Raw genomic sequence first — 26,370 nt, forward strand, 5'->3', positions numbered from 1 at the left:
TTCTTAAGTACTCCCTTTTGCCCCTCCCTCCTCTACTACGAGATAAAAATATTTAATTCAACGGATCTAAAAAAAATTTATTTTACTGTCGAAAAAGGAAAATAAGGCCATCAATACAGTAGTACAAAGAAAAACCTCACGATAATAGAAATCAATTTGTCACGAATGCTTTAACATTTCGACACACGGGTTTCTTTTCAAGCCTTACAAACTGATAGTAGAATAAAAATAGTCAAATCTTATACAGAAATCTTTCAATTTACACTCTTATTCTTATTCTAATATATCACAAGACATGATACAAAAAATACCGATTGATTTACAGTCTTTTCTTGTTCCATTGCCATCATTATTATTCATTTCTTATTTTCTGTCCGGGAGTAAAAAAATTCAAGCCGATTTAATTTATAAGCCCTAACCAGATAGAAATCTTGTAAAATCGCCGTGAAGACAAATATTGTGGGGATCAACGGACTGCGCTTTGTAATTTATTTTCCCGTATCTCTTGTTCAACGGTCCAACAACAAGGACTTAAAACAACATTTACATACAACGTAATGCAGTAAATATAAACTACAATAAAAATAAGTAAAAAAATATTTTTCATTAATTTAGATTGTGTTATTCTTACAAATTGCACTGCATATTTAATAACACAACAAAATTATAATAGACTATTATTTTTTTTAGACCGGAGAAAACTACCCTATTATATCCCGCTACTAGTCTCTAACTATACTCCTCTACTCTACTAAAGCAGTTTTATTTCATTTTAATTCACCCTCTCAAGTATTTTTTCTACCGACTATTTTTTTTTTCACACGTACTACACCACGTTCTTGTTAACAAGGGGCTTGTAAATTCATTGACCAACTAAATACCCACCAATTTTTTTTTTCTGATATTTTACTTCAACCATCAGATTTAAGTTGTTCCATTTTTTTTTTAAACTTTTAAATTAGTTTATTATAAACCAACTACAATTTTATTTAAAAAAATTTTCTTTTCATACCACGACCCGGTATCGAAACGTAGACCTTCCGTTTATTTACCAATTCAATTATTTTTTTCTTTATCACAATTATTTTTAAAAAATATTCAATAATACCTTAGAACTTTAATCTATCAATTTTTTTTTGTCGCTTGCTGTAAAAATCCGCGATCATTTGGACATTAGTAAATTAAGTGGTCAAGATTTAAAAAATAAAAATTAAAAAATTTTTCATTAAATTTTGATTTGTTTGTTAGACATCGAGGTTATAAACAGACATATTATTTTCCGTCACAACAATAGGATCCTCTGGACAAAGAGCTTATGAGAAAGTAAAAGGTTATACAGTAGTATAAGGGACGAAGAAGAGTAGTATCGTCGGACAATGCGAATGAGTCGGGCTGTAGCCCATAAATTGATTTGGTAAAACGTTTCTGAAAAAGCTTTGCCAAGCAAGTATATAGTGGTATAAAACATAATACTGTATACCAACATCAGCAGCAGCAGTAGTAGTAGTAGTCGTAGGTAGAAGGCCGAGCTCGGCAAAGTAGCCGCGGGCTTTTGTGCTTATGCGCAAAAAATAACGTCGCGAAAAGGTGATTGTATTTATGTTACATAATTACACCACAAGCGGTAGTAGGTAGCGGGTAGTAGAGAATAGAGGCTGTTGGAGAGGACGAGGACGTGGGGTCGGGGGTGGGGGTGGAAAAAATTTAAACAAAAAGGCGAGCATCGTGGATAAAAACAAAAAGCCGCTGAGAAAAAGTTTTTCGGGCTTACACTACTCCGTGGTCAGACCTTTTGCAACGCTGCAACCCTCCTTTTTTATTTTTCGCCACCATTAACATCGCCGACGTTATATAGGCAGTGGAAAAAAAATACAGTCTCCCCTCTGGCTCCTCATAATCTGGCCCGAATATTTTTAGCTCGATTTCTCTCGCTTTAGCATGCACACAAACCAGCCCGTGCCCATGCCCATGCCCGTGGCCTGGGTGGCTAATGAATAGAAATAATTTCTCGTGAAATTGTGCTTTTCGGTAGTTTTCAATTAACCCACCTCGCAAGCGCGTGGCTTTGTGAATGGGGCTTTAAGTTTTTATTCCTGCACCAGGTTCTATAGACTGCAATTATAATTTCTACTTCTCTCACTCTCTACTGGTCTTCTCTTACCCCATACCCACCGACCGGGAACTCGTTCTCTCACTCGCGCACACTTTCACTCGGCCCGCGGGATCCCAGAGAGCCAGAGACTAGGAGAGTTACCGACCAGAGTGCTAAAGTTGCAATAGTATTATAACAATTGAGACTTTTTTTTATCAACATTACATTTGTCATGTTTTTTTACTTTATTATGATTGCTTTTGTTTTAAAGTTGGTTTTATAATTTTTTTGTCGATCTAGGCTATTTTGTGATTTATATTTTTTTGATTTAAAAATTTGAATATGGGAGGGTTGGGAAAATTCGTGTGCCCCAAAATTTTAGTAAAAACATTTTTTTTTTTTAGTAGTAATTTGTTAGATGATACTGAAGTTAGCAGACGTCTAATAATTTTTGAATTTTTTTTTAGACGATAAACCATAAAAAAAAAAATTTGAAAAAATTGCACCTGTAGTTTTTTCAATTTTCTACATGTGCATATTTTTAGTTTTTGTTTTTTTGTAATTGATTTTGTGAAAAAAAAATCAAAAAATTACTAATTATCTGCTAACTTCAGGATCATATTTATTAGTCGTCGTAATTTTTAATCAGCTTTTAATTTCAATGTATGACAAGGAAACGATCTTGCAAAAAAAATAAATAAAAACACAACAATTAACACGAGTTAATAATAGCGGTAATATAACGTCCGTTGATCCAGAATGGCCCTCTGGTCTGTGGTTTGTATGGTAAAGCAGTTGCGGAGGTGGAAAATGTTAAGGGTGAGGTGCAATGAGAACAAGTGTCACATATATATATACATATATAAATACATTTGTACATACACCAGGAAAATACAAGAGGTGCGCGATAAAGCGAGCGTTAAAGAGCAAAAGCAAGAGAGACAATATCACCAGTAGGTTATATATATGTATGTATATATATATATAAACCCTACTTCGAATAATATCGCGGTAATACCAGGCGTTCGGCTGCTCTGGAAACTAGTTTATAGCCAATTGTTATTAAGGCTGGTGCTAAGTCTTCGAACGGCTGTGTACCCATCCCAATAAGTAACCCCTTCTCTCCTTCTCTCTCTCTCGACTCTGTCCCCACAGCATAATGAAAACCAAAGAGAAAACGACCGAAAAAAATCATATACCAGGAAATATTGGTTTGAAAGAAACGATGAGAAAGTGAAACAAATATTCCATATACTAGTAGGGTTCCAACCCTTTCGTTATCACTTTACATATTTTCCTTCTTTCTTTGTATTTTTTTTTTATTTCAATATTCCCCCGTGTGGTCACTATTTCAGTAACATTTTAATTAGTAAAATACTTATAAGTATTGGCCGCTGTAATTTATTATTTTTTAAATTTTAATCCCGGGTAAAAAATTATATATTTTTATTTATGATAATTAAAATTTTTATAGAAGAGTCTGTACATAATTTGAAATATTTTTATCAAATAAATTAATGAGGCGTAATAATAGATTATTAACGAAAAAATTCGGCTTTGGAGTTGCTATCGAGGCTAAGTCATGGTTTGGTAACACTAAGGGGTGTACTTAGCAGAGGGGATGGTAAACTCATCGATTTATAAAGTTTGTAAAGATATACATGTACTTAAGTACTAGATATAGTCGCGACGGCGGAAGGGCCCGAGGAGAGGGGGAGAAATGAGTTGAGTTAAAGTACTTTGAACTCACGTCAATGAACCATGTCCGCTCTCAGTGGCCGAAGAACAATTCACCACTGACCTGCAACACAAAATGTTGGATTCATTGAATTCACAGCAAACCGATTACGACATAAATCTAATGACAGCTCTATAGGCAATACAGGAAATATATAATAGATATTTTCATATACGAAATAATGTTTTAAATAAAAATCAACATGACATATCTTGATGTTAATTAATAAGACTTAATATCCTCCATGGCAATAAAGAACAATGTATGTTCCATACGAGCATTGTAGTATTGTCGACGTGAGTCTGAATAAAACCGTTAATTAACGAATTGGAAAGTATACATGATCGGGAATAAAATTAAAAAAAAAGAGGCATGCGGGACGAACGAAAACGAAACCGAACGTGTAGTGTAAGCGTCTAGAACGGAAACGTTGGGCGCGCTGCCGCGTATAATATACGTGTATAAAGGGGTCGGTGTCTAGCCAGACGGGCAGAAATGAAGCAGCAAGGGTTTTGTTTGTCCGGCTGTCCACCCCTTTCCTTCTTCCTCATTCCATTCACTTGCCAGTCACCCTTACCACTACATTACTACTCTACCACTACCAGCACTTGCTGCTGTTACTGTAACATCTACCAGCCTGCAAAACCCAAGTGCTCTGTCTCCCACTGTCAATTATATATCCGAGCATTTTCTCATTTTATATCTCCCTCTTAAAATCCACCCCCGTCTTCAGCTACCGATGCTGGTAATGGAGCTGGAGAAGCTGCTGTGCTGTTGGTACTGGTAGTGATGCCTTTCCAAGCTCTATCGCACTCTACCAACTGTAACAATGCACACGTGTATACAATGTTTGCCCACATTCGAGCATACATCTCCGAATAGTAATATTGATTACTTTCGATTCCGTGACTCACTAAATTTCATTACAAACAAAATTTTTTAACATCTACGAAATAAAAAATTTTTTTAATTTAATAGTAATAATAATAATTAATTTTTATTTTTTTATTGGATTTTATATTTAAATAATCATATTTTTTTACACAGAAAAAAATGATTTCGTGGTGCAAAAAAAATTTTGCATTATGAATTAAATACAAAAATTTTTTTCGTCCCAAAATAATTTTTATTTTCAATTCAAAATGCAAAAATTTCTAGGGGCGAGTAAAACTTTTTTTCTGCGTATGATATAAATAAATTATTTATTCAAAAAAAATAAAATTAATTAAACAGTATAAAAATTAATTAAAATATTTAAAATTAATTAAAATAAACAGTAACTCCACAAAACTATGACTGCACGTCACGATACAATAAATACTTTAGTTATAATTAAATTTCAACATTTAATTACATTAATATCAATTAATTTTTGAATAATTAAATCGACTCTATAATTCGGGGGATTAATTAGGAAATATATGATCGTAAAAGGCTACAAATATAAAAAAAATCAATATTAATAGTTATAAAAATAATAATAACAATGAGTAAACAAGTATATCAAGTAGTAGAATATACGATAGTTGAAAAGCTCTAGAGAGTACAAGAAGTACAAGGCCACATTATAGAGCTAGTAAGTAGTAGGGTGGTCTAGTCGAGGAGGGACCAAGGATAGTAATTGTGTACGCCGAGAATGGCAAGGTAAACAAAACTATGTAAGATTGCCCCATTAATATACATATCTCTTGGTTGAGTTGGGCGAGGCCCGACGAACCCGTCAGTGAACCCGACGACTCGACCGAGCGAGAAAGAGAAAGTGAGTACTAGTACGTATGCTAGTGCCTAAGAACCTGCCGACTCTTGCTCTCTCTTTCTCACCCTCATTCCCTCACTATACCTCGTGGTATAGGTTCTTAGTTCCTCGAGAACTAAGGGGTGAGTTGTCTTGGGTTCAGACTGCTTCTACTACTGCTCCAGCTCGAGCTCTGGCTCCTTGAGAGGTTAGGCTTGTTCTAGAGCAAAGAGGGAGAGTACACACAATGGATATTGAAGCTATAATTTACGGCTGATTGTTACCGTCCCAATCTATGGATTCCAAAGCCACCGAGTTAACCAGTCCATCCTCAAAGACTCCTTCTCAATAACATATTAATGCCCTTACACTCTGCATCTTACTCTATATTATTTATTTACCAACAAGAAGTCACAGAGGAGGCACTGACTGAGCGTTTAATTTTTAAAAAAAAATAAAAATAATAAATTTTCAGTACGCAGAGCGATTTAATAAGTTATTATTGTCTTTTCTTGACTTGTTAATTGTGTTATGAATAATTGGTTGAGGTTTACATATTAACTAGCTGGCGTGGTTTGCTGACACGTGAGTCACGAGCGGGTTATAAATTAATTAGGAGGGTTAAATTGGTGAGACAAGTAAAGCAAGTAGCAAGATTCACGTATTATATACACAAACTTGAGAGAGATCTAGTTTATGTTTTGGTGGTGGTGCGACCCTTATGCCAGCATGAGAGAATTTTCGGTATACTAAGGAAAGGATATGTGCTGTAGAGCTGAGGTATACAGGAGTATATGGAATGATGCTTAGAGCAGACATGTCGATGTTTGACCCGCCTTACAAGACCCTAAGATCCCCAATTCTTAGATCTATATATATATATATATATATATATATATATATATATATATATATATATATATATATATATATATATATATATATATATATATATATATATATATATATATATATATATATATATATATATATATATATATATATATATATATATATATATATATATGCCTTCCTCTTCTTCGGTTACTCTGGCACTTGGTATTATTATACATATACTATTGCAGGGGTTGATAACATATTAATTTAACCGCTGAACATGAGATTCATTTTACTTACTCATTACTTATTTATGCATTAAAATTTTTTTATTATTATTGTTGGAACTGGAGAAGGATGCTGTGGAATTGGCGTATATAGAGAATGTACAGTAGGGGAAGGGGGGGGCAAAAGGAAGTAGGGTAGGCAAAACGGGGTACCCCCAAAATTTAATAAAAAAAAATTTTATATGTTAAATGGTTTTTAAATATTCCAAAATCACTTCTGTAAATATAATTGAGCGTTACTTTGAATTTTTTTTAGTAAAATTTTTCAAAAATCAATTGTCAGTTGAAAAATATTAATGACTTTTGTTTTATGATAAAAACTATTAAAAATTTGTTTTCTTTTTTTGTTTCCAATAAACATGTAAAATATAATTTTTCTTCATGTAAATTACTTACAAAAAAATTCAACTTAATCAAATTCGTTTAAAATCCAGAAAATTTTTTTTTTTTTTACCTGTTTTAGGGGTACCCCACTTTGCCCGCAGAAATGAAAAATTGTTTTTTTCAACGGTAACTGAAAATTTCTTCTATTTACTTTGAATATCATAAAAAAAAAAAGATTTAGCGTATTTGAGTCCTCGAAAACTTGGTATTTCCTTAAGTACCCCCTTTTGCCCCTCCCTCCCCTATACTGGAATTGTTTAAATAAGATTGATAATAAACACAATACTGACACTTTATTGATACAGAAACTAATGATAAATAAACAGACTTCAATAGCAAAATGAACTTGAATAATGACAAAACGTAATGTCTTTATGAATGTCTATATGTATACGGTACTTTGTAAGTATGACCCGAAGTTCTGGTCCCTAACTGACCGATACAAAGCTTGGACAGAGGGCAGTATAGTAAAAATTTCAATTTTGGCGAAAATATTTGAAAAGAAAAACTATTTTAAAATTATGTCACGTTTACTGAATTATCGAACAATTCTATCACATAACGACATCTCTATGTTCGATCGTACAAGGCACTGAATTATGTGATGTGTACGATAATTATGTGACGAATGCGAACACTGACTGACTCTATTCATAAAAGAGGTACAAAGAGTACCTAAGGGCTGTGAAGTTTCCCTTCTCTCGGTACCCACCTTTTCGGAAACTGTACACATAAAAAAAGGATTTCTCGGCGCAAAAAACTTTTACTCACGCCAAGAAAATTTTTACTTGTCCTAAGAAATTTTTCGCATTATGAATTGAAAACGAAAATTTTCTTGGGGCGAGAAAAAATTTTCTTGAGTCAAGAAAAAAATTTTTGGGGCAAGAAAAAATTTTTAGTCCGAAGAAAATTTTCGTTTTCTTTTCATAATGGAAATTTTTTCTTGTCCCAAAAAATCCTTCTTTTCTGTGTTTATATGTAACTACGTAGGTCTCTGTATATAGTGTAAGTGTATAATGTATGAGTATCGTTGTAATACATCAACAATTATTATAATTTTCTCAAAAAAAAAACGGAAGATAAAATTTGATTCCAGCCCTTTTTGCCCAGAAATGAAAATAATTTTTTTTATTACAATCAAAAATTTTATTCATTTTTCATTTGAATAGAAGTCAAAAGTATAAGATTCTATATGACGTTTTCAGAATTGAAACGTCGGTTTTTTTATCAGCGTCCTCATGTTACCCTTTAGTTATTAAAAAAATTTATATTATTCCCTTGAAACGCGTAATGGTCAAATATTTACAAAACCATTAAATTTGAAAAAATAAATTCACAATAAATAAAACGCAATTCGTGCAATGTTGAAAAAATTCATTCATTTGCTACTAAAAATTTCGAGTACTTCATATTGCCCCTGTTATAACAAAGACCCCAAACAAAGAACAGAAAATAATGAAAATATTCACGCTGTGCGTTTATTTGTTCGACTGATAGAAGAAATTACACATGGAATGTCAACTTAATTGAATTTGTATTGTCAATTGTAGTACACAAATATTTTGAACAGATATTGAAGTCAAAAATATTGAAATACTTGAATTATTTTATGAACATTCCGATCTATATGTCAACTGAAATAATATTACAGCCAAAATCTATTTTCATCGTAATTTAATTATAATTAGTAAATAAATGCAATAAATATAAATGACAGCAATGAAAATTAAACGATATCAAAAGCTGATAATCAACACTAATTAAATTACTGATTTCAAATTAAAATTTCAGAGGCTTTGATGTCGAAATAAAAAAATTACCTTTCAATATGAACATTAATACAAGTGGAGATCAGGCAAAATGAGATATTTAATTTTGGCGGAAAAGAAAAATTTTATTTTTTAAGCCTGATTTGATTTTTTTTCGCTCAAAAACAAAAAAAAATGAAAAAGGATTGAAAATTGAAAATTTGTTTTATTTTCGTGAAATTTAAATAGGAAGCAAAAAATTCATTATACTCTGGATCAAAAAAGTGCATTTTTTTCTAGTAGCCTCCTCTTTCAGTCCAACCCTCCCCTGCAGAGTGCAATAAATTATGACATTGTATCAAGTGTTTTATTATTTGTGATGTGAACCCAAAATATTGTCATCTTGGTGTGACAAAAAAGATTTATTGAAGCTTTCCGATAGAGAGTGTGGTACGAATGAGTGGCTGATAGATGACAAAGTCTTGAAGCTCGGTGAGAAGTGGACGTTAATAAATGACCGGCAGTCATGTTACCCAAGACGTTAGTAGACATTGTCTACTTGGGATGCGGCATGACGATCTATGTTCTCCATTTCTCATCAACTCACTTCTCAAGCCAAACAATGGCAAGAAACTATGAGATAAGAAATGCCCTCAACTATAACCCAAGGACTTGATCACTCATATAAACCTTAATACACTTCTGCTCAACTCAATAATGTCTTTACTATCACTGCTGTGTTGTATTTGTTAAGAAAACTCAATAAATTTCAACTTCTAAATGGTCGAAATTTAATGGGTCGATTTATTTTCGCGGTAATTTTTGAATGTTCAAAATATTAAAGTAATTAATTTTAAATATCCATTAGAGATTAATCATTTCCGTTAATTATTCAAAGTACTTTAATTAACCTGACTTCCGGTTCAGTTCATTGTAGACTAAAATAACTGTTCGACTAAAAAAAAAAGTTCGTTTTCCATAAAATCGGTTTTCAAAAAAATTTCAACCCTTTTTTACTTCCTCCGTCTTTCCATATGTCGGTCGAGAATGAAAATATTTCCCACTATTGTATTATAGAACATTTAATTTGTTCAGTTTCAATAAAAAAAAACTTAAAACGTCTGTGAACTATTGACATTTTTAAGGAAATTAATTTTTCAACAAAAATTTATTTTTACACCTGATTGTTTTTCTTTGTTATCTTTGATACTTTATTTACTTAAATTCCGGTGCTTGTTTTCATTTATTTATCTCATTAATCATAAAAAGTTCAAAAATATCTTAGGTCACACAGTAAATTTCCTCAATCAATAAAAAAAAATATGTCAATTAAAAATTGTCTGAATCTCAATTAATTATTTATTTGCAGTGACTTTTGATTGGAAAAAAAAAATAACAATTCTCTTTGTTAATCTAAAATTTATATGCCTCCATTCCGGCTCCGATGTATTTTAAAATGAGTTTATTTATTTAAAATTATTTAGATAATTCGTAAGCTGTAAAGCTATTACATGTAAATCGTAGAAATTATCACAAAATTCTCATGCAACTGTCAAGCCATCATATTCTTACAGTCTTTAGGGTTTACCGGTGACATTAAATATAAACTGCCCTTTGGGATCTTGTTAGTTCAATTCGCTTGAATAATCCACCCTCGTGAAATAATTTTTTGTTTTTCTTTTTATTATATCTCTATACCGCCTCCTCTTTTCCACTTTCCCCTACTTTCTCACTATTACCTCATTCAGTGCAAAAAATTTAAATACTTCGTGTACTTTTTTATTTTTTTATTTATCTTTAAAATAAAAAACTCGGAGATTTTTATCCTACACAAAAAAAAAAAATTTTGATCTTGAGTCAAAAAATCAATCTTGAGTCAAAAAAATATTTTTGAAGACAAACGTTTTCGTGAACCAAGTCAAGATTTTCTTGAGCCAAGAGAATTTGTCTCAGTTAAAAAAATTTGTCTTGGTCGGAGAAGATTTCTACTTTATCTGAGAAAATTTAGGTCTCCAAAAAAATATTCTTGAATCAAGAATTTACCTTCAGTCGAGAATTTTTTTTTTCTGTGTACTAATTTTTCAAATGAGGAAAAAATCTGTAGCTAAATTTTGTAATTTTCACTGATAATTAAAAAAAAATATTTATTCATTTTTGGGGAAAATGGGGTGGCTTCAAAAATTTTTTTAAAAATAATTTTTGACAAATCTGATGATTTGCAATACAACTCAAGGGTAAGAACTTTGAAAAAATTTTTTTTTTAATTTTGAGAAAAAAATAAGTTTTGAATATTTTCAAATTTTCAAAAAAATCTATAAGCGATAATTGAGAGTTTAAAATAATTTTGAAAAAAAATTATTGACGACAATCAATAGAAGCCCGATTTTTTAATGAAGAAAAAAAAATAAAAAATTCAATGAATGAATTCATAAAGCAGAAAAATTATGATAAGAAAATATAAAATTATAATAAAACTTTTATGTAAAGAATAAAAAAAAATTGAGTATAATTTTTTTGAGTTCATTTTAAAATCCGGCATTTTATTCTTTCAATTCAATCGAGTAGTTTTCATTATTTCTTTAAATCTTAATATTAACTGACACGGAATGCTTGAAATTTACGATAATTCGTCGAATAATACTCAAAAAGTAATTTTATCCAAAAGTAATCTCCGAAAAATGCATCTTGCAATAGCAGTAATAATAACTTTATAATAAAATAATGAAAAAATATAAATTGAGTAATAGCATCGTTGGAAGTTTACCAACGAGTCGAGCGCAAATCAGATAAAGTAATTCGCGAAATAAAATTATTAAGAGACTTAAAAGCCAGAAAATAAAAAAATAAAATATTTATTGTTTATTAAATCTGTTATTAAAATTGTAGGTGCATTAGGCGGAGTTATTTATCCGTATAAACTATTAAATGTATATAGATACATAGATATATATGAATATAAGCCGAACAAAGTCTGTCTGTCTTGGAGTACGATAGGTCGAGGTCACGCGATCCCAACCCCTTTTCTCAGGAGCACCTAACTTTCGGCTTTAAAACCTCTATCCACCCTCACTTTGCCTTATAAACTCAGACTATTTCTTATATATAAACATATATGTACATTTAGGTGGGTGGGTGGTGTTGCATCGTGACTTATCGGCTCTAATTATTCGCCGCCGGTAAGAAATAAACGGATGATGGTTCGGTGATCGGAAGTTGCTTCACCCCTTCACTAATTTTACTACCCTTATAAAATCGATATTTTCTTACCCCCTGCAGTATTATATGCTTACTTAAATTATACCTGCATTGCTTTTCTGCATCATTTGATATTTTACGAACGTTAAAAAAAAAAATTATCAAATGTGAGTCGATATAGTCCAAGTATGTCCTCATGCATCATCAATTTCGTTTTTTTTTTTTTATTAACTATTCAGAACTTAATTTATTTCATTATTATTAACCCGGTGTCAAAAATTTTACATATAAAAGACGAAAAATTACTTTATTAAATTAAATTTTTTTTCAATTATTAAATTCTGTCATTAACTGACAGACTCATGATTTTTCAAAAATTAAATTTCCGGAAATAATTTTTTTTCAATGATAGCAAGACTTGGGGAGAGACTAGCCACGATTTTTGAAACAAAATAGCGATATATTAGGGAGGAAAATAAGAAATTGCAACCCGCGCGATATTGCACAGAAAAAAAAGTCATTTTGAGTCAAGAAAATATTTTTGAAGACAAAAGTTTTCGGGAACCAAGTCAAGATTTTCTTGAGCCAAAAGAATTTGTCTCGGTTAAAAAAAATTCGTCTTGGTCGGAGAAGATTTCTACTTTATATGAGAAAATTTAGGTTTCCAAAAAAATTTTCTTGAATCAAGAATATTTACCTTCAGTCGTAAATTTTTTTTTTCTGTGTGCCAGCTTCACTTCCGACTGAAAAATTCGATTAAAATAAAAATAACCAAAATTGAATTCAAAATTTCTGATTAGAGAAAAAGTATTTTTTTTTAGTTGCAGAAACGCTTTGCTAAAAGTATTTTCAGATCTGCGCGTGTAAAATTATAAATATTTGGTACCGCGACCGCGAAAAAATAAAAACTGGACCCTCAGCACTAAACAAACAGGGGAAAGTTGGTGTGATAATTTTTCAATTTTACCTTATGCATTATTGTCCACATAAGAGGAAAGTCTGAGTGGCTGTTCATAGATGCAGCAAAACAATTCTCAGCCCTACTTATATAACGTCCTCATATGTACATACAGTACTGTACACAGCATACATGCATAAAACGCGCGCACGACCCTTTAAGCCCTCGACACATTCCCGACTGTTATGTGCATAAAAAAAAGATTTTAAAAGGGGTAAGAAGTCTGTGTGTAAGCAACTTGGGTCTCTCATGTTTTTTCCAGTGGCCAGACGATGCTTCCCTTAAGTACACACGGCTTTTTATTTTACATTTACCAGACTATTTTTTGTTATTATAAATCTCCATCATTACTCGAAATTTATGCCGACCGCGGATAATTTAAACCATTGTCCGTAAAATTTCCTAGGTCTTTTACCTGAGTGTCAAATGAAATTGATAAAAATATTAAACACAAAAGCGCACTTACAAGTGAAAGTATTTCATAAAGTTATAAAAAAAATTTTAAATGAATTCTTGTTTGGAAACGTTTCATCGCAATAGTGAATTTCATTTTATTTATTTAGTTGGTTGTTTTATTTCTGTTTGTCATTTTTTATTCATCGACTACTCAGCTACATTAGGCAGCGTAGCAGCAGTAAAAACTGCCCATGAGAGTGCGATGCCCGCATGTTTGTTTCCCCCCAGAGTTTTATCGCGAATGTAAACACTACGGAATCTATTGTAAAGAAAAGAATAAAATGCATATATATATATATATATATATATTTATACATATATTATACATGTATATAATTCATTATTTGTTTTTTTTTATAATAATAATAATTATTATTTTTGTTATTAATTCGTAACGACTCGATTTAATCCTTTCCATAAGTTGTTAAATTGCCCAAGCCAGGGAAGGAAGATATTTAAAATTTTTATACCATGCAATGGGATAAAATAAATCAGAACGTGTTGGAAAAAATTTAAGCGGTGGATATTTAAAGCTCGGAATGAGAGTGGACAGCTAAGGTATTGGATGCTTCGGATCTCTGGAGCCCGGAATGAGTGTGTAGATCCATGGAGTTGAGGGCAGACGATATAATTTCCCTTGAGGGAGATCCGGCTGGGTGATAGGGGTGAGCGAAGAGACCAACTGCTAGAGCTTGCTAGGTAAAAAGGTACGTAGATAGTAGGCGGGTAGGAGATGATTTTTAAAAAAAATATGCCTGAGAGATCGGTGTTGTCCAGGTGGACGAGCGGCTCATCCACCGGTCCATCAACCCGCCATCCTCCGACAATCGATTATTATCTTTCCAATTTGCATAGCAACCCCGTGGCTCTTGTTCAAATCTCTCTCGCACCCTTTTTACAGAGTTACGTTACTACAGCCGCTGGACTTTGTTATTATTTTTAATCTTTTTTTTTTACGGTCAGAATATGTTACAATATCTTCAACTTAATTTTATCCACCAATTTTTATTTTTTTTTATCAACTTTATTGGATATAAAAAATATATTTGAGTATTTAAAAAAAAAATTTGACCCTCCCTAAATTAATCTTTAAATAAAAAGATAATGAATAAATATTAATTGATAAAAGTGAAAAATTCATTAAGTAACATTTGACTTCGCGGCTTTTCTTCGCTGGTCTTAAAAAAAAAAAACTAAGAACAGCAAAAAACGCAGGTGGATAAAAAGGGGAACGACGAGTTGCAGCAAAGTCGAAAGGGACAAACCCTCTTTTATACAAAATCTTTGACGCGTCGACTAGAGCCAACCAGTCATTAATAACTTTTAGGTGGCAGATTTTGCGCGTATTAATCCACCATATTATACCACACCACCGTTATTTTCCATCCAACCGTTCTTATATTTTATTTTTCTTCCTCCTTTTTACTCCTTCTCATCCCGCTTAGATATTTTCTTGTCGCCAGGACCGAAATTCTCACTAGCGCTCCCACTCCCATACGATCTCCGACCGTGACTCGAGGACGAGCTGAGTCGACGACTCCTTAATGAAAAATCTGAATCTCTCGCTTCTTTACTTTCTTCCTTTTTTTTTTTTAAACTTTACATTTTTACTTTTTCTTATTTTTTCTGTAACCATCCAGAAAATATTTCACATTTTTGTACCTCGTAAGCATTATTGCTACGTCATTAAATATTTATCATACTCCACACAATTGAAAATATTTTGTTTATTTTTTCTCCACAGGTTTTTTTTATTCTTTACTAATATCAAAATTTTGACTTTAGAACAAATTTCGAAAACTTACAAAAAAAAATGTCAAACTAGAAATAAAAAAAAATATTGATATCAAGATTATTCGTGAAATATTTGGTTCTTCAGAGTTAATTTTTTGGAAAGGTATATATATATATATATATAGTAAGCCCTCGAGGCTTACCAAACGTCGAGTAGTCGTCCCTTATTTTCTGGATGGCATCGAAGTACCAGAAAATCTCTTCCGCCCTCGAAAATCGCGTGACACTCGTTGCTAAACCAAGACTTCTATATATATTAGGGTGATCCAAAAAATAACAAATTTTTTTTTTTTTCTTCCAAACAGGTTCAAAAGTTTCATTTAGATAAAAAAAGACGCCTGTGAAAATTAGAGCTCTTAATATTAACATTAAGAGGTTCCTCATCGCACTTTTCTATTTTCCATAAGAATAACATGGGAAAAATTTTTTTTACGTCTTCTGATTTTTATAAGTAGCTAACGATGCGTCATAGGAATAATTGGCAGGCATATTTTTGTAGGGAATTGAATGCTCTACAAAAAAAGATTCTTATCATTTTTTGAGGAATCTATTTGTTTAAAAGTTATTTGAGGTTGAAGACGAATTCATATTAAATTTTGAGATTTTCTACTTTTCCGGCGAAACTATCAGACTTATTACAAAATACCATTGGACCTTTTTTGTAGAAAATTTTATTCCCTAAAAGTTATTTCGAATAAAGTTTTTTCGAATCCCGCATTGTTTTCTAGTTATCTTCATTTTAATGTGATGCTCATAAAAAAATAGTCTTCTGATCGATTTTAAGAGCTTGACATTAAAATAAAAATAACTAGAAAGCAATGCGGAATTCGAAAAAACTTTATAAGAAAAACTTCTAGGGAATAAAATTATCTACAAAAAAGGTCTGATGATATTTTGTAATAAGTCTGATAGTTTCACCGGAAAAGTAGAAAATCTCAAAATTTAATATGAATTCGACTTCAACCTCAAATAACTTTTGAACAAATAGATTCCTCAAAAAATGATAAGAATCTTTTTTTGTAGAGCATTCAATTCCCTATAAAAATATGCCTGCCATTTATTCCTATGACGCATCGTTAGCTACTTATAAAAATCAGAAGACGTAAAAAAAATTTTTCCCATGTTATTCTTATGGGAAATAGAAAAGTGCGATGAGGAACCTCTTAATGTTAATATTAAGAGCTCTAATTTTCACAGGCGTCTTTTTTTATCCAAATGAAACTTTTGAACCTGTTTGGAAGAAAAAAAAAAAAGTTTGTTATTTTTTGGATCACCCTAATATATATATACATATTTATATATAAGAGTGACAATGTATAGTGATCTGTTGAAGGAGAAAGAAATAAAGACAGATAGACAGAGAGTAAAAAAGAGATAACGACAACAGAAGAGGGAGAATGAGTGAGTGAGTGAATGAGTAAGAGAGTATAGAAGTCAGGTTGGTGTCGTACCTCCTCAGTTTTCTCATTTCTGTTTGCTCAAGCGTCTAAACGGACGTAATGTGCTCGCGTGGCAAATTAACAAACGCCCGAGGAATGAGAGAGCTACATTCCCTGACGAAAACGACACTAACCCTTTCTCGCAATTTCTCATGCTCTCATTCTCATTCTCGTGCTGGTTCTGATCCTTTTCACTTGTTCTACCAGCTCGTTTCCATCTCCTCAAGGGGCTTAAATCCGCCGTAAGCTTAAGAGACAGTATACATTATATTGTCACAGTATACTTATACATCACAATATATACACTTGTGACAGAACAACGAATTTCATGTCCTATTAGACAATAACATAATTACGGAATTTAATTAATAAAAATATTTATTATTTATCTTCATATTCAGGACTCACGCACGGAAAGAATTTTTTGATAAAAATTACTCTGTAATTTCAAGTAATCCTGGGCCGTTACAAAAAATTGGTATTTTTTGTTTTAAATTTAATATTTTTTGTTTAAATATTAACGTTGCAAAACTATGTTTTACTCTACTACTGAGTAATTTTTTAAAAGTCGTATATTTAATCGATTATTGTGAATATCTCATCTTAATCTATTCATTTTTACTCCATGCGATTAATTTTTACTCCCCAATATACCATTCTTTTAAACCCATTAACTTTTTGATGAAAAACTGCCTATAACTCAAATAAATTTTCTTATCTATGGAAGTAATTTTTACTCTAAACTACAGAGTAATATTTCAGTAGACTCCGTTAATCGGTTAATATCGGCTTCAATTAAATGTTTTTTATTTTGCTCGCGACAACTTACATATGTTACGCACACAAACGTAGGCTTGGAAAAAAAAGATGATCTCTGTATCTCTCTATAATTTAATATTTATTTTAAAATTAAAAAAAAATTTGTATCTTTTCTTTTTCAACACAATAAGAGTAATTTTTTAAAATTATTTTTCAAAATATTTATTTTAAGTCATATTCTAAAGCAATTAGATGATTTTTAGATTTTTTATGAAAATTTCAGCCTATTAATTGTAATTGTTATTGTAATTCAATATAAATTTTATTAATTGAATCATCAACTTTTTATTATAACCTACGAGTAAAAATTGAATTAGAAAGAATTTATTTAGACAGCCGCTAGGTGTAATTTTTACTCGTAATTGTGAGTAAAAATTAATCTGATTGATTTTTACTCACTGAAAGAGTAAAATTTCGTAATTTGAAAGTAAAAAGTCGTAATGGCCCAAGATTACTCGATTTAGAGTAATTTTTAGAATAAATAACATGGCAATATTCATACGAAAATTCTTTCCGTGCCCGGGTCAAAAATAAAATTTGATTCAGGCTCGCTTCGCCTTATTTTCTTTTGAAGTTATCGATTTGCCGACGATTTTTTGATAAATTCTCGACTTTTTTAACTTTTTTTTTTTTTTTTTTTTTTTTTATTATATATTTAAATTACAATCTGTTATATGATAACAATAAGTAATTTTTGTGATTCTATGTACATGACGGGTATTTAGGACAATGTCCACTATTATTGAAAACGATTTTTTAGATCAATTGTTTTGAACCGTTTTAGTCTTCTAGTTGTCTCTTTGTTTAGTAGTTCTGATGCCATGGGATTTGGATGGTTTTCTAGTCTGCCTTCGTATCTCACGCTCAGTCTCATAATTTCTTCCTTGATAGTCGGGATGCTCAGGTCTCTGCTTATTATTGCGTTGGATACATACCAGGGGGCATTAACAATGTTTCTAATTGTTTTGTTTTGAAATCTTTGTAATATTTCTAGATTTGAGTTGCTGGCCGTTCCCCATAGTTGTATGCCGTACGTCCAACTTTTTTAACTTAAATTAAATTTTTTTCAACTTTTTGAACTTTTTTCATCTTAGTTTCAACTTATTCGTCTTTACTTCGAGCACGATAGTCATTCACATTACTTTTGACTTGCTAAACCAAGTCGAAAAAAAAGTCATTAATTCGCCTTACTTTCGCCTTAATATATAAAAATTATTTCACCTTAGTTCTGACTTTTTCGACTTATAATTTGTCGAATAAGTCTACATCAAGTCAGTTTCGACTTGATTTAGACTTTTTTGCCTTACATTTTAAGTCGAATAAGTCTAAACCAAGTAAATTTCGACTTGATCTTGACTTTTTCGTCTTAAAATTTATGTCGAATAAGTCTAAACCAAGTCAATTTCGAGTTGATTTAAACTTTTTCGTCTTAAATCGTGACTAAGTAAGCCAGTTAAGTCTAAACCAAGGCGAAAACTTAATATATTTCATACCTCCGTAAAAATAGTCGAGTTTGTCTTGTGAAAAACGGCTCCACATTTCAACTTGGTAAACCAAGTCTAAATCAAATTTTATTTTTGACTCGGGTGCGCAGACTTAAATTTTATTTAATTCGACTTTATTATTATCTAGAAGTTAAAAATAATTAGATAAAGGGAATCGGTTTTCTCTGAACCTCAAACGCATTATGTATTCTTTGTAAACGAGTTACTAAATGTATTAAATAGTGTAGGCCGCAGGTAATATTCAACAAAGTATAAAGTGTTGTAAATAAATAATCAAAGAAATATATACATTTGTTGTATAAATGACGCACGAGTAACTAACATTTAATACTGTACTGTTGCAAGCACATATCGTGCAACTTTATACACCTTGTGATGTGTACCGACCTACCCCTTCGATATATCAACCCCTAATGCCAATGACCCGGGTGGTCTACTGGTTATAGGCGCAGGCTATATCTGCTGTCTGTATGCTGCCTATTCTTAGCCAGATGCTTTTGTATTCATATTCGTACATATATACGTGCATACAAACAAACATATATGTGGGTAGATTTCTAATTCGCGTTATTGTGCGTTTATTCAAGTTACAAAAAAATTCAATCATTTTTTTAACTGAAGGCATATTAAGTTTTGTTGAAAATTTTTTCCGTGATAAAAAATTCTTGATTGAATTTTTTAAAAGTTGTAGTTCTGTAGTTACAGCAGTAAACTATAAGTTTGTTGTCTAAGTAATTTTTTTTTAATGCAGCTTTAGAGACATTTTTTTTTTTTGTAAATTCAAAGACAAGAGTATGAAATATTGAGTCGTGAATTTGTTAGTTGGTAATTTAGAGACACAATTTTTATGGACAATTAGTTATTATCATAGCAAAGTAATCTTAGCCTTGAGTATTATATTTTTAATTATTAAATACAGTTCTTGATAATTAAGTATCAGAACTAATTGATAGTATAATGCTGATAAAATTAGTAATAAAGGAGACACGTGACTTATGATGTCAATTGTAATTATAAATAACTGCAATCAAGTAAAAATAATTTGTTATTAATTTTTGAACCTCTTTTTTTTTTAATGATTTTTTGGGGCTGCCATATTTTATTCAAAAGTAATAAAATTAATTTTTTGATCAGAATTGAAAATTTGGTTAATTTTTTTTAAGTATCAGTGAAAAGTAAAAATTTAAATGAATTCAAGGTCAAAAAATTCGAACCCTCTGCATCACAACAATTTTTTTTTTGAACTGCTCCAGTACCTTGTAGTGAAAGAGTAAATTTTCTCTTAGATAAAAATAATTTAAATTACAACTGACAGTGATCGCATAATTTTTATTTTGGCTCCAATTAATTTCATAGCTTCCTGTTTTAAAAATCTCGTAATATTTTTTTTTAAAAATCGAAAAATAAATAAAACAAAGATTTATAAAAATAAATTATTTTGAAATTAATAGAGATTAAAATGGTACAATCCGGTACCAACGTTAGTATGTTATAAATATGTGTATATTTTCGTTAGAACGATTAACGTTTCGACGGTTGCAGCACGTACGTCGGTATAATAACAAAGAAAATACAAATGGCATCGGATAAATGTTAGAACGAGCGAGAGATATTGTATACAATCATGCATAAATATCTGTACACACTCACACACAGATATATATATGCATATATATGTATATATCTGTATCCATGTATAATTAAACATAAAAGAGACTAATCGTTGCCAAGCAATTCTAATTGTAAGCCAGTAGTTTGTATTTCATCGGGATTCATATTAAGCCACATGCTTATACCGATAATAACAATAATAATAATAATAACAATAATCGTAAGCCATAGGTGGAAGTTAACCACGCAAATTCGTGGCAAAATTAAAGCTGAAAGATATCATTTGCTATGTACATTATTAGTGTAAGTAAAAGTGAGAGGGTGATAGATAAATATATGTACATGTATATATGTAGAGTGAGATAGTTTAAATGTAGATGGGGATAGAGAAAAGAGAATAAACCGAGAATCGAGTAAAATACTGTTGAGTTGCTTCAGAGAGTGAACGTTATCAAGACACGCGATGCAACGTAAAATAGACGCGCTTTGCACGCGCTACCCAGTAGTGACCATATCAGATACTCATGCGTATGAATTTGTTAATCTATTTTAGATTAAATAATCTTTTTATATATGTATACATAGACAACAATGTTTTATTGAACGAAGTTGACGTAAAAACTCTTAAATATTCAAAAATGAGCTACCCCAGGATTTTGCAGCTTTGTTCGCAAAAGGATACAACCTCTTTTTTACTTATTTTGTTTATGTGCACTGAGAAAACAATTTATTTGAGCCAAATGAAATTTGTTTCAGGCAAATAAATCCCATTTTTGAATGGATCAATCAGAATCTATTTTAGACAAAGATATGGTTCATTTGAATGAAATAATTATTTGTTTATAGTTAACAAATCTGTATTTGGATGGTAGCACTGTAGCGCCACCAGCCGTAGTGGAGTTTTTTTAAACCAAGATTTGTTAACTATAAACAAATATATATTTGAATGAGATATATGATTTTGTTCAGTCCAATAAATCTATTCATTTGGCTCAAATAAATTATTCTCTCAGTGTATTTAAGGTAAGAAACCCAGCACCCAATCAGGGAACTAGTACCCGATCACTCATGTATTTGTGATCTATATTTACTAAATTTTACTAAATATAGATATACAAATACGGCGTGATCGAGTTCTATAGTTCCCTGATCGGGTACAAGGTCTCTTACCTTAATAATATATTTGATTCCACTTCTTTTCGTATCAACTTCAAGCTTTTGAGCTAAAAAATAAGTATGTAAATGCAAAATTACAGACAACGAAGGTTTCTTTAAGTTTCAATATTGTATATTTTGAATGATTGTTAATTGAAAAGAAAAAAAAATTAGAATAGCATTAAAAAATAAATGACAGGATGAATAGAACCATTAGTAAGATAGAGGATTTATCTGAGAGGAGATGAAACAGTAAGTAGGTAAGAAAGTTATTTCCCGACCGGACACGCTCTTAACCCTTCTGCGAATGCTAAATCCTCTGTAGCCAATCTCCACTCTTAAATAACGTCTCACCTTATTCCATAAAACTTTAATTCGTCAAACCAAAACAATTATCGTTTTCTCCGGCATTCGTCGCTCTCACAGTCTACCGTAATCAATTCGCTAATAAATAAGACCAAGAAAGGGTTAATTAAAAACTACCTTACATCAACTAACAAAATAAACTCAACTAAAAAACCAAAAAATCAGGTTATATTTGTTAATAAAAGAGCAGAAAGGGGCAAACGATTTAGGTTATTAAAGTGGAAAGGGTGTCGAGGAGTTTAAAGGCTAAAAGGCCCCGAGATGCACGCCATGCATAACAATTAGCCGAGTAAAATCATGAAAATGTTGCGGAACCTCTTTTGACTCCTGACTCTCACAAACTCTCAAGCTCTGTCTTTCTCCTTCTTACTCTTTAAACCCACTTTCGATCCCATTTTACCCTGGACTTTTTCTCCCTCTCTCTCTCTCTTTCTGCCTCAACATATAATACACAACACAGAACAAGTTTTGTAGCTTCTTCATAGCCCGAAGCATCGCCAACACACCGACGTGATCAACCCCCTGAACATTTAACCAACTACACCTTTTACCTTATACTCAAACTCCTTTCTCACTGCACCCTACCCAACAACGGAAGCACGCCGAGATAACTGAAGAGTTACACGCCCTTTTCTCTTTACACTAACTCGTGTACTACTTGAAATACTCATTTTACCCTTTTCTCCCTTTCCTACCTCCCACTCTATCTATGTCCTAACTCCTCTTAAAAAAATTATCATTTAATTATACTCGAGTAAAATATATATCACGAATTATTTTATTCACTCAATAGTTGAATTAAAAAAAAATATATATAGGGGAGGGAGGGGCAAAAGGGGGTACTTAAGGAAATACCAAGTTTTCGAGGACTCAAATACGCTAAATCTTTTTTTTTTAATGATATCCAAAGTAAATAGAAGAAATTTTCAGTTACCGTTGAAAAAAAAAATTTTTCATTTCTGCGGGCAAAGTGGGGTACACCCCAAAAAAGGTAAAGAAAAAAAATTTCTGGATTTTAAACGAATTTGATTAAGTTGAATTTTTTTGTAAGTAATTTACATGAAGAAAAATTATATTTTACATGTTTATTGGATACAAAAGAAAAAAAATTTTTAATAGTTTTTATCATAAACATACGTCATTAATATTTTTCAACTGACAATTGATTTTTGAAAAAGTTTACCAAAAAAAATTCAAAGTAACGCTTAATTATATTTACAGAAGTGATTTCGGAATGTTTAAAAACCATTTAAAATATAAAATTTTTTTTTATCAAATTTTGGAGGTACCCCGTTTTGCCTACCCTACCCCTTTTTGCCCCCCCCCCCCTTCCCCTATATACAACTAAAGGGATGAATAATTATCAAGGACATCAGAGACAATAATTTTCAGAGAGTAGATTTGCATCCGGAAATAAGATTCTCGAGTTGTGAGAAATAGTAGGGGTTGTTAGGAGGTATCGTACTATCTTACGAAGGAGGAGATGATGGTAATGGTGGTGGTGGTGGTGGTGGTGATGGTGGTGGTAATATAAAGGTGAATTCAAGTGATGGGAGTGTTAAGGGAAGAAAACGGCTGGTACACGCACGTACGGGCATATTAGGCGTTCGGATAATGTATGGTCCTTTTGCTAGATATATATACGTATGTATTTATATATTTGTATATATAGAAGCTAGGTATAGGTGTAGATATATGTTATATGTATTCTAGGAGGGCTTTCCCTTCATGATTTACGTCGTCTTACGATATGCCGTGCCGGGTTGAATCGGTCACCCGTTATGCATTCCCATTCCCGTTTCTATCTCTATCATTTAGTATATTATATATATGTCATATTATCAATGAATATTTTAAGTAATATGTATGAGTTAGTCTGAGAAAATTCAATTTTTAATTGTGGAAAAATCCAAGTATGCCATTCGGTTCAAATCTTATGCTAGAATTATTGCAGATTCGCGCCAAAATAATTTTTATCAATTGCCATTTAAATTCAAATCAATAGTCCAGTCGAAACTCTGAGAGGAGACATTTTTTCAAAGGTGCAAATTTGGTTGGTCTATAATGTCACTCTCAAAATAAAAAAGTCATCACCTCGAGTTAATGAGAAAAAAAATAAAAACAGATTTTTCGCAAATATTTCATAAACAAAACAAAATTTGGAAAAAACTTTCAAACAAAACTTGTAGAGAAAAAAAATTCACACAAAAAAGTATAAGAAACTTTTTTTGTATCTATAAAAAACAACACGTAATAAACTTGTAAAATTTCACACCACTCAAATTTACACCAACTGTCGAAAAATTTTGATTTCCTATTTCGGAGTTTCGACTGGACTACAGCATAAAATTTAGTGAATTTGATTGGAAAAAAAAAATTATTGCCTAATGATTTAAAAAATGCATTGCATAATTATTTATTAACTTATTCATCATTTGTTGTTTAACATTAATAATTTATTAACTGTGTGAAGTAAAAATTTATTTCCCATGAATTACTTTACACTGTAATATATATATATTTATTTATTACAGCATAATTTTTTTTTATTTTCTCTCAATGAGTCATTCCTGTGTACAAATAGAACAATGCTATTGTGTGAGATATATTATAAGTGTTGTGTTTTCATTTAGGAAACTACATAAAGAGCAATTAACAAGAGATAAATATTGACGCTTCTATATGTATATATAAATATATATATATACATAGAGATATGTATATATATATATATATAATATATATGAATTAGAGGAAGTAATTCTCATCGTTCACAAGTAGAAATCATCATCCCACATAAGTTTTACTTTATTCATCTTTCTAAACAGGAAATTCTCGTTTTAAGATAATTTGAAAATTCTAACACACTGACTTAATTCAACAATTTTAAAATAAAACAAAACAAAATTAAATTACGCAAGAAAAATTTTTCCATTCAATAAATTTATATTTTAAAAATATGTAATACTATTTTTAAATAGAATCGAATCAACTGAATAATCTGATATAGTTACAATGTTAATTTAAAAAATAAAATTTTTTTTTCAAGAGAATGCAAATTAACCAATTCCAGCAAACCCAAGTGGGCTTTAAAAATATTTTTTTTGCTATTTTATATTATTTTTACTACAAATGTGAGCATGAATATTATTTTTTATTTTTTTACATTAAAACTTCCACGTGCGCAAATCCCGGTGCGGGCAACTCATGTAGTTTACATGCAAAAAAATTTTATAAAATATTCAGCGTTATTTATTTAAATGGAATAATAAACAAGAATAATTTTAAATCGATTTACGGTATCAAGGTTATTTAGAATACACTTTTTTTTATCATTAAAAAATTAATTAGATACAATCATCTATTTACTGATTTTTTTTTTTTTTTTTTTTTTTAAATTACGTCTAATGATTTTCATTTGTCACGTATAAGTGGTAACAGTTTAACACGCTATTAAGATAACGATAACAAGAAAATAACTGTTTCATATATTCTATAAATATACACTTCATATTTTAATACGTCATACCATAAATATATACATAAATCCCAAAGTAAAAAAAAAAATCTAAAATATATTTGTACCTAAGCTTTTATTCTGCATACTCGTGGATCAGATTAAGTAGAAACGGAACTTTATATCCAGACACTGATACATAAAATTATTTTATAATAATTAAATTATTATTTAAAAAAAAAAACGTCATTCGAAATTTTTCCATGAGTGTGAATGTAGCAGACAGACAAATTTAAAATTATAAATAAATAGAGTAAAAAATTTAAAAAATAATATTTTGAAAAACTTTACTTATTAATTTCTAAATTTTTTACATGTGCATTTTTTTTTTAATTAATTTTGTTAATTATTTACTCTATTAATTAATAATTTGAAATTTGTCTGATGTCTGCTACACTCATAATTTTTTTGACTTATTTAAAATTAAAATATCTTCTAAAATAATTGATTTACATAAAAAATATATGAGACATTAATTGTTGGAAATTAAATTGTCTACAAAAAATGTTTCTTTATATTTTTACATAAAATGGATATTTAATAAGTTATCGTAATTTGAAGCTTAATCAAAATTTCGATTTCAATAAATTTATCAAAAAATGAAATAATGACAATAATTATATTAATTATTATGATAATTAGGAGTAATTAAAAAAAATAGATCTAATTAATAAAATAAATAATTGACATTGGTCAAGGTCATTAGCGAGATCGATGTGGTTAGTGGTGTAGAA

At 30.6% G+C, this 26,370-nt stretch overlaps 1 protein-coding gene across 17 annotated transcripts in view; it reads right to left on the reverse strand.

The window, feature by feature from the left end:
- LOC130670729 (forkhead box protein P1) overlaps nucleotides 1-26,370 on the reverse strand; it is a 174,337-nt gene that overhangs the window by 120,078 nt on the left and 27,889 nt on the right. For 3 of the 17 annotated variants that reach the window (XM_057474187.1, XM_057474188.1, XM_057474189.1), the window contains one exon: nucleotides 3,843-3,893. The exons of the other annotated variants lie outside the window; for them this stretch is intronic. The gene's annotated coding sequence lies outside the window, so the exon portion shown is untranslated. The remainder of the gene's footprint in view (nucleotides 1-3,842; nucleotides 3,894-26,370) is intronic. 17 annotated transcript variants of the gene reach the window in all.

Source organism: Microplitis mediator, chromosome 7 (assembly GCF_029852145.1).
Source record: "Microplitis mediator isolate UGA2020A chromosome 7, iyMicMedi2.1, whole genome shotgun sequence".
Classification (NCBI taxonomy): Eukaryota; Metazoa; Arthropoda; class Insecta; order Hymenoptera; family Braconidae; genus Microplitis; species Microplitis mediator.